This window comes from Cupressus sempervirens, chromosome 4 (assembly GCF_028749045.1).
Source record: "Cupressus sempervirens isolate cs-2001-9-10 chromosome 4, ASM2874904v1, whole genome shotgun sequence".
Taxonomy (NCBI): Eukaryota; Viridiplantae; Streptophyta; class Pinopsida; order Cupressales; family Cupressaceae; genus Cupressus; species Cupressus sempervirens.
Window position 1 is genome coordinate 630,230,342 of NC_143121.1, and position 9,038 is coordinate 630,239,379.

Consider the following 9,038-nt stretch of genomic DNA (forward strand, 5'->3'; position numbering starts at 1 on the left):
AATAGGGTTTGACTCACACATTTCCTAATTTCCCTGTGGCATTTCATTAACAGGATCATTTTCATTTGTTTCCACATTTTGGGGTTCGAACCATATAGGAGAGTCATCTAGAATATTCTCAACCACTGATTCTATATGAGATTTTGAGATTGAAGCATTTAGGTTTTTATTAGAAATTGGGGTTACTTGACCTTGCATATGAGGGCTTCAATGCACAAGAACCTCTTTAACTTCTACTATTTTGTGGGTCTGCTTTGGTTTAGGTGCTATTGGGGTAGATGCTATAGGAAAAAACATTTTTCTCTTTATCACTTTAATAGAAGGGTTTTGGGCTTCCTTTTCAAGATTAGGGTTCCCTTTACCAACCTTATGCTTGCCTTTGTCTCTGGATGAGCTAAGTATGTCAGTTTATGAAGAGAGGGTAATGCTAGTTCTTTTTCTATTGCAGTTGGATTCTGACTAGGATCTATAATTTCTTCTTCATTCCCTAAATTTTATGGAATAGGGTTGGCTTGAGGCTGCAAGGTTTTGACTTCAACAAATTCTGCCCATGATATAGGGGAAGAATCCCTAAGAGACCTTTCAACTAAAAGTTTGATAAGGGCATGATGAGAAATAGAATTTGCATTTCCTTTCTGAGTTTCTTCAGTGCTAATACACAATATATTATAAAGGAAATTAGGAACATTAATTTGAATGTTATGTCTTACACAACTGGGTAGCTTAAAATGGTGAGTGTGCAAGTTTGAAAACCTGCCTTCATAGGTCAAATACCTGATGATATGGGTTGCCAATTTTGAATATAGAGCTAGGAGAGAGAGTCTTTTACACCCTTACTTTGTAATTTCCAGTAGAGGGTCACCCGATCGAGAGAACTATGCTTACAATGACCTAGCATCATGTTTATTCGAATAATGCTCCCCATCATCTAGTAGTCCCGTGACTTCTACTATCTGCTCCTTAGTAGCAATTACTGTTAATCCCCATATTGTGGCTTCCCCTTCATCAAATTTCCTCATATAATCCATTGCTACTTCTTCATTGAGCTCTGTTAACTGTAGGAAGTAGCCAAGCCATCCATAGGCATTAAATCATCAGACTACTTCCATGTCTACAAGTAGAATACTATAAACAACTGGCTCATGTCTCAATAATTGTCCTCCCATTTTCAAAATGCCTAGCCTCAAATTTCTCTATTCTCACCACCCTGATAAGTTTTACCACTTTAACACTTATGGAAATACCCTCTTCTCAGAATTTCAAATTGATCTTTCTGAGAAATGTCGATACCACATTCTCTTAACAAGACTCCGTTATGCTTGGCATGTAAAATAATGATGCAATTAATTATGAAGGACATCAAGGTTTAATTGGAAGTTTTCTTGTAATAAATCATAGTCCTTTTCAATTATTTCAAACACAAGAGATCTTTCCCAAAATCAAAATGAAAAGGTATGACGAATACAAAAAGATTTTAAAATTAAAATTAGACCGCTGCCAAAGAACAACCTATAACAAGGACATGACTAGGGTGACATGGAGGTGAAATTTAGAAACCAATACACTTTCTCAGCCCCCCACTAAATTTTGACAAGTTTCCACACTTAAAATTTTTGGCATAGGAATGAGAAATTGGCTTAAGGCTTATACGATACATTTAATGCAATATTATATATAAATATTGAAACCTATGCACTGAAAATGAATAAAGAGTAAAAATGTTGTACCTAAATTTTTTAGAATGTACTTCCAGTTGAAAACTGATGAGATGGTGAAGTCTAGTGATCACAGAAAAGGTGCTGATGGTATGTTTTATTGAAAGTAATAAAAATAGAATTTGTTGGTGAAGTGGAGTGTGAGTGGATGATAGATAAAGAAATGAGATGGGTTGATATGAAGAAAAATAAAATTGAATGAAAGAATGGACCTTAGATTAAATGAGGTTTTACTATGAGTGCTCATTGAAGGTTTGTCATGGTACGACTGCAGCAAGAAAGTTTTCACCCTCTATTGTAGGAACTGTGTCCATAGGAGTTTGTAAACTATTTGGTTGGAACTGCTATATGAGTTCATCTTTGGTTTGTGGTTTATGATAGAGGTGAAATCTATGGCCATTAACAAGAAATTTGAACTAGACAAGATCAATGGTTGTTAGTTGGATTGCTCCATTGTTGAATACATACTGAATTTCATAAGGCCCTAGCCACTGAGTCTGCAAATTTCTTGGATTCTCTTTGAAATGAGAATTGTATAAGAGAGCCCAATCTCCCACTTGGAATTGTTTATTACTGATATGTGCATCATGCCACTTCTTTTGCTACTACTAAACGATCTTTGTTCTTTCCACAACTATCTTTTTCATTTCATCTAATGAGTTCAAGTGGAGAAGTCTCTCTTCTTGTGCTACAGGAAGGCTGATGTTCAATTCCAAAGTAATGCAAAATGTTTTATGTTCAAATTCAATAGGAAACATTGCTACTTTTACATACACAAGTTCAAATGGAATGAATCCAGTTGTTGTCTTCCATGTAGTTTGGTATACCCAGATAGCTTCAGTTAACCCACTACTCCAATCCTTCCTATGTATTTACACTGTCTTGATTAGAATGGCCTCAATTTCTCTGTTGGTGATCTTTGCTTGCCCATTTTCCTAAGGGTGACAAGGACTAGATTTCTGCTGCCTTATGTTGTATTCTTTCATAAGTTTAGTGATCAATTTTGATGTGAATTTGGTGCCTTGATCTGTGACAAGTTCTCTGGGAACTTTGTAGTGTGTAAACATTTCCTCATATAATAATTTAGCTACTTTCTCATCTCTTGCATTTTTTATTTCCTTGACTTCCACCCATTTAGTTAAATAATCTATGCATACTAAGATGTAAGATTTACCATTTGATGGTGGGTCAATTGGACCTATGAAGTCCATACCCCACTTGTCAAAGGGTGTTACAACAATCTATGGATCGAGTGGCATCTCATCTAACTTGGTTGGCCGACCCATCCTTTAGTATTTTTTACACTTGGTTGTATAATTTGTTGCATCCTTATGTAATGTTGGCCAATAATATCTAGTTTTAAGTACCTTTAGTGCTATTATTTTTTGTTCAAAATGGCCTTCACATGGTTTTCCATGATAGGCATGTAGTATGTCATATATCTCATCTTCCCTGACACATCTTCTCATGATTTGATCTAGTCAAGTATAGAAGAGACTATTATCTATCCATGAATAATGAAAACTTTTCTCTGCTAGCTTTCTCCTATCTTTGTGAGAGATGTGTGGGGGCATTCTATTTGTAGCAAGGTAGTTTGCTATGTCTATATACCATGGTGTATGAGTTGCTATGTGGAAAAAATGCTCATTTGGAAAGGTATCTTCAATTGGAGTAAGATCTTCATCAACAATGTGCAGTCTAGATAAATAATCAACAACTATGTTGGACTTTATTGGGTTATCAACAATGGAAATATCGAACTCCTACAACAACAAGAGCCTGCTTTCCAATCTACCAATTACAATAGGTTTTTTCATTAAGTACTTTATAGCTAAGTGGTCAGTATGAGAAAAAATAGGATATCTAGTTACATGATGTGTTGAGATAATGGGTGTTGCACACATTGCATAATATTGTTATATTTTATTATTTTATTATTTTATTTTATTATGTAATATTGTACCTAGATGGACGTGCAACATGTAAAGATTTCTATGGAATATTCTTGATGAGTTCTATTGTAACATTGTGATAATATTTCATGTAATTATTTAATATTGGGGAAAAGAATTAAATGCCCAATATTAAATGTGGGGTCAGTGGGTTAGGTAGCACATGGTTTTAGCACATGGTTTATGTAATACCACTTGGTGGTTTTGTGGGACTTGCTACTATATAAGCAACCACAAGGGTAGTTGTTGTAGAGAGAGAGTAAGAGTTAGAAAGGCAAGAGTCGAGCAGGACAAGGCTTGACAGGTTAGCCAAGGGAGCATTTTTGAAGGTTGGAAGCATGGCATGGGATGTGTGGATTCATGCTTGTTCACATAGTTTTCTCGGTTATGGCTATGGCCATGAAGGCTTCCATGGTTGTATGGAAATGGTATTTTTGCTGAATAATACATGGTGATGGATGCTTTTGGAGGCTAAGTTTTTTTTTTCCTCAATGAGGGTTTTCCAAGGTATATCTTGTGTCACATTTTGTGGGTATGTTGTCTATTCTCTTGCATGTGGATTTTAATTTCATGTTTATTTCAGATTTATTATGGATTATGTGGAAACGATTATATTCTTTCTTACCAAGTTTCCTTACAAGTGGTATCATAGCTATGGTTTTATTATTGTAATCCTAGATTGAATCCATGGGAATGCATGAGAGGATAAAAGAAAGGGGCAAGATATATGAATGATTTATTGTAGGTCTAAGGGTTTTGGATTTGCTGTTATGATGGGATGTTAAAAGATTTGGGCATGTGAAATTGTTGGAGAAAAGGATTTTTTTGGATGTTTCATTTAAATGAGGGTTTTGGGGGGTGGCATGTAGAAATGACCTCTTGGGTAAAAATAGACCTCACCATTGGATCCGGGTCGACATTTCCATAAATTTTGATATATAATATGCCCTAGTTTGGCCATGTTAAGAGGAAATGAAAGAGTTTTTTAGTTTCAGCTCATGATGGCCGTCAAATTTAATCCCGTCAAAATTTTTGTCACTGAAAAAAAATGAAAAATGAAAAATCGTACTGAAAATGGTAAAAAGACTTTCATAATAAAACGACCATAACTTTCTCTCAGAATATCAGATTTCAGAGTTCTTATAGGCGTTGGAAAGCTAATTCAAAGCACTACAACATGGTGTAGGTTTGGTTCTATGATTTTAAATTTTTTTCAAGTTTTAAGAGCCTTAAAGTCAAATGTTGTTTACTTTGAGCACGAATTAGGGCATAACTTGGGCATATGGAGTCGGATTTTGGACTTCGAGTAGTCAACGGAAAGCTCTTGGAGAGCTCTACACATTGGTTCAGATTTGGTGCAAGTTTGGCATGATTTATTTGTTGATATATTTATCTGAATAGTTTATAGTATATATTTTGACTATGGTAACATTGTGAGTTTTTGGCATTGGAAGATTTAAGATTTGATGTCATTGTATACTCAGTTCATATTTTAGTTTGGTCTCATGATGATATGGTTATCAGTATTTAGTTTGGATATGCATGATGACTTGTTAGGTCTACAAGTTGTGCAGTGTTGTAAGCGGTCTATACTTACAGGTTGCATTTATAGCTTGGTTATGGGTTGTCTTTGCCCATTGATCTTTCATTATTGATGCATATTTAGATTAGTGGCTTGGATTTGGGTTGTCTATGCCTTGAGTCACATGATTTGCTGATTTTTTCTTCATATAGAAGGGATGAGATGTTGTTACTAGGTACAGTCATGGTGGAGGATTGTGGTTGACTATTTTATGCTGACAGGTTGGACATATTGAGAGACAGATGCTCGGTTCATGGATGTGATCATGGTGTCATGGATTTTGGCATGACATAATTGGTTATACAGGTACATCCTTGATGTTCATTAGCTTGGATTTTTTGATTCAGTTATAGTTTTATCTTGATCTTTTGAAGCTATACTTATTTGATTATAACCACTGTACCCATCAAGAAAAGAAAAATATTTCTTACTAGCCAGAGTGTCTAGAACTTGATCAATAAAGGGTAAAGGAAAGTGATCCTTCTTGGTTTCCTTATTCAATTCTCTATAATCTACACAAATTTTCTATTTCCCTCCCTTTTTAGGTACTATAGCCAGATGTGAGACCCATCTGCTATCAGATATAGGGTATATAAAACCAACATCAAGCAACTTTTGCAATTCAGTTTTATTTCTATAAGTGATGGATTAATCCTCCTCTAGGGTTGATGGAGTGGAAGGCACCCTTCATTGATATATATTCTATAAGTGCATAATGTAGGACTTAACCCTTTCATATCCCCATAGTCACATGCAAAAGCCTTTTCATATTTTTGAAGAATCTTTGTTAATTGTTTCATTTGTTTGGGAGGTAGTTTGTTATTGACATGGAGATTATGACCTTTTGACAACTCAACAGTAGTTGTGAGAGCAACCATAGTAGCTTCAGAGATTGGACTTGTATCTAGTTCACATGGTAAAAGCTAATGGATAATGTCTAGCTCCTTGGGCAAAAAAAAATTCTCATTACATACCTTGTATGTAGTTAGTTCCAACACATAATTGTCAGATACATCCTTTTCTACCACACAAGTATTATTAAGAATACTCTGAATTACTGAATCCTTCTCCTACAACTTTAGAAAAGATTGTCTATGTAACATCATAAGTTATGCTATAGAGTTTAACTCTTCCTCTCCATTCCCTAAATCTGGTCACATAAGTGTGCTTAAATTTGGTTGGGGATGTGCTGGAGGATATAGGACAAATTTCTTTTTTGCTTGTCCATCTGATATGGTCATACTTCCTCACCTACAACTTATATTTGCATCGATTGTAGCTAACCATGGTCATCCTAAAATGATAGGGTAACTAGCTAAGTTGATTTTTGCGGACAAAATCATGAAATCTATAGGGTACTCTAGAGAGTCTAGGGTTACTACTATGTCTTCTATCATCCCATTAGGAGTGATAGTAGAACTAACTACAAGTTGCAAAATTGTTGGGGTATCCCTTAATCCTTCTGTATTCATCTTTTTCATAGTATCCTTGGTCATAATATTTGTAGTACTACCAAGATGAATCAAGGCATTTTTAATAGACTAACCATTTATAATCACATTCACAACCAGACTTCCTAGATCAAAATATTTAGGAATAACCAATTTTCCTAACACAATATTAGTCAATTGTCCTATAACATGGACTGTGGTTGGGTCCTTTTTCTTTCTCCTAAGCTTTTTTAGATTGGCTTCTTTGATGACCTTTCCATAAATAGGAATAGCTTTAATGGCTTGGAACAAATGAATATGGACATGCATGTTCTTTAGCTAATCAATGATGTCAAAGGATTGTTCCTTCTATTCGTGCAAGTTTACTTTGTATGAGTTTTTATGGAAAAGGAGCTTCAACTACTATTTGAGTTTGACCTAAGCTAGTTACATTAGTTGGGTCAACAATTTGTGGTAGAAAAGTTGCTAGTTCTAATGTTGTAGGAATATCTAGTATTTAAGTTATGAGAGGAAGTTTAGGCATGGGTAGGGTTGTACCAAATCTCAAATGTATATTTGCAACATTTAGAGCATAAACAGGATATTTCTGAGCATCAACATAATTCATGGGTTGTTGTGGCTATTGGTTATTTGGATTTGATTGAGGTTATGTAGGAAACTAAGTCTACTTTTGAGGTCTAGAACTTGCAGGTGGTGTCATTAGTGGAGGTTGTTGGACTGGAGGCAGTAGTTGTGGGTTACCAAGATTTTGGTTAAGCCATTGCTAAGGTCCTCTCCATTGATTTGTAGAATACCAATTCCCTTAAGGTGGTTTCCATTAGCTTTTTTGATTCTGCCATTGGTTATTTTGCTAGTTAGGCTAAGAAGGTTGGGAGTACTAAGGCCATTGAGGCTATTATGGATTATTTTACTAAGCACTATTCCAATTAGGTTGACTATATTGTGGAGGACCTTGGAGACTACAGTTTTGCCATTGATTACCATATGGATTTGAATTTTGTAAATGGTCTTGAGGCATACCTTGATGTGGGGCCCATGGCTTACATTGAGAAATGAAGAATACTTTCTTATCCTCTCCTTCTATCTTAAGGTACTTAGTTGGAAGATGTTGACTCTCCACACTAGTGACCAATTTGCATTGACAATCTTTCTCTTGCTTTCAACAGTGTGGACAGTACTTTGCTAATACACCTTAGCCTCTGCACGCTTCTTCTTTGTAGTCATTGTGTCAAGATGTGTAGTGACATCATTTATGATGTCCTTCTAAAAATCTATGAGTAGATTAGATACCTTGAACTTTGAAATACCTTAACTGATCCTTTTAGTAGCTGTGGACCAGTGTCCTCTGCCTTTCTTCATAGTTGACCTTGAGTAGTTAAGAAAATTTTTCTTGAGGTCATCCCAAGAGAATTGATATACATCACCACCAACCATCAAGTCTAGTACTTCCAGACAATTATTGTTTACCCCTCTCAAGACGACTAGTTTCTGTGAATCGTCTACTAGTATATGCTGGGGGTCCTTTTGTAGTGTATACAAGAAATGTGAAACATAGTATTCTAATGTTTCATCCTCCTTTTGTGATATTTTAAAGATATAAAATCCTCTTGGATCATTCCCCTTGCAATACTCTTTATATTTCTCTAGAAACAAAGTTTTCATTTCATCCTAGGTACCTGCTGCATTGGCTCCTAAACCCATGAACCATTGTAAGGTTGATTCTTTCAGTGTTGTTGGAAACAACTTGAGCTTATGGGCATTAGTTTTATAGTCAAAGCTATGAAAGAGTCTATCAAACTCAAATAAGAAAGTATTAGGATCCTTAGTTACAGGGCCATAAAACTTTAGAAGAGCAGCTACAAGTATATTTTGAGATTAGCATTGGTTATGAGGCTTGGGAGAGGAAATGGAAAAGTAGGTTGTGCCATTACTGAAGGTATTTGATTATGGGGTTGCTGCTAAAAAGGAGTGTTGGCTACAAGATTGTTAAAAACAAGTGGATTTGGACTAGAACCATCAAGAAAGCTAGCCAAAATTTTAGCAAAAGGCTGAAGACCACTTGTGTCTAAGTTTTTTTCTCTAGAGGAAGATCCTACAGGAAAATTAGGGCTTGCATCCTCAAAAGGCAACTCAACTTCTTCTTCAATTTCTTTGTTCAAATTAATAGACTCTCATGGAAGAAATCTACCATATTAATCTTTTTGTCTTCCTCTTTGATGCATGCAATTGAATTGGTGACTTGTTAATCAAGCCCATAACTTTGTGGTTTTTAGCTAACAAACTAATTTGAAAATAAAGGACTCATGAAAGTTCCTAGTTTGACACCATCTGTGAGAAT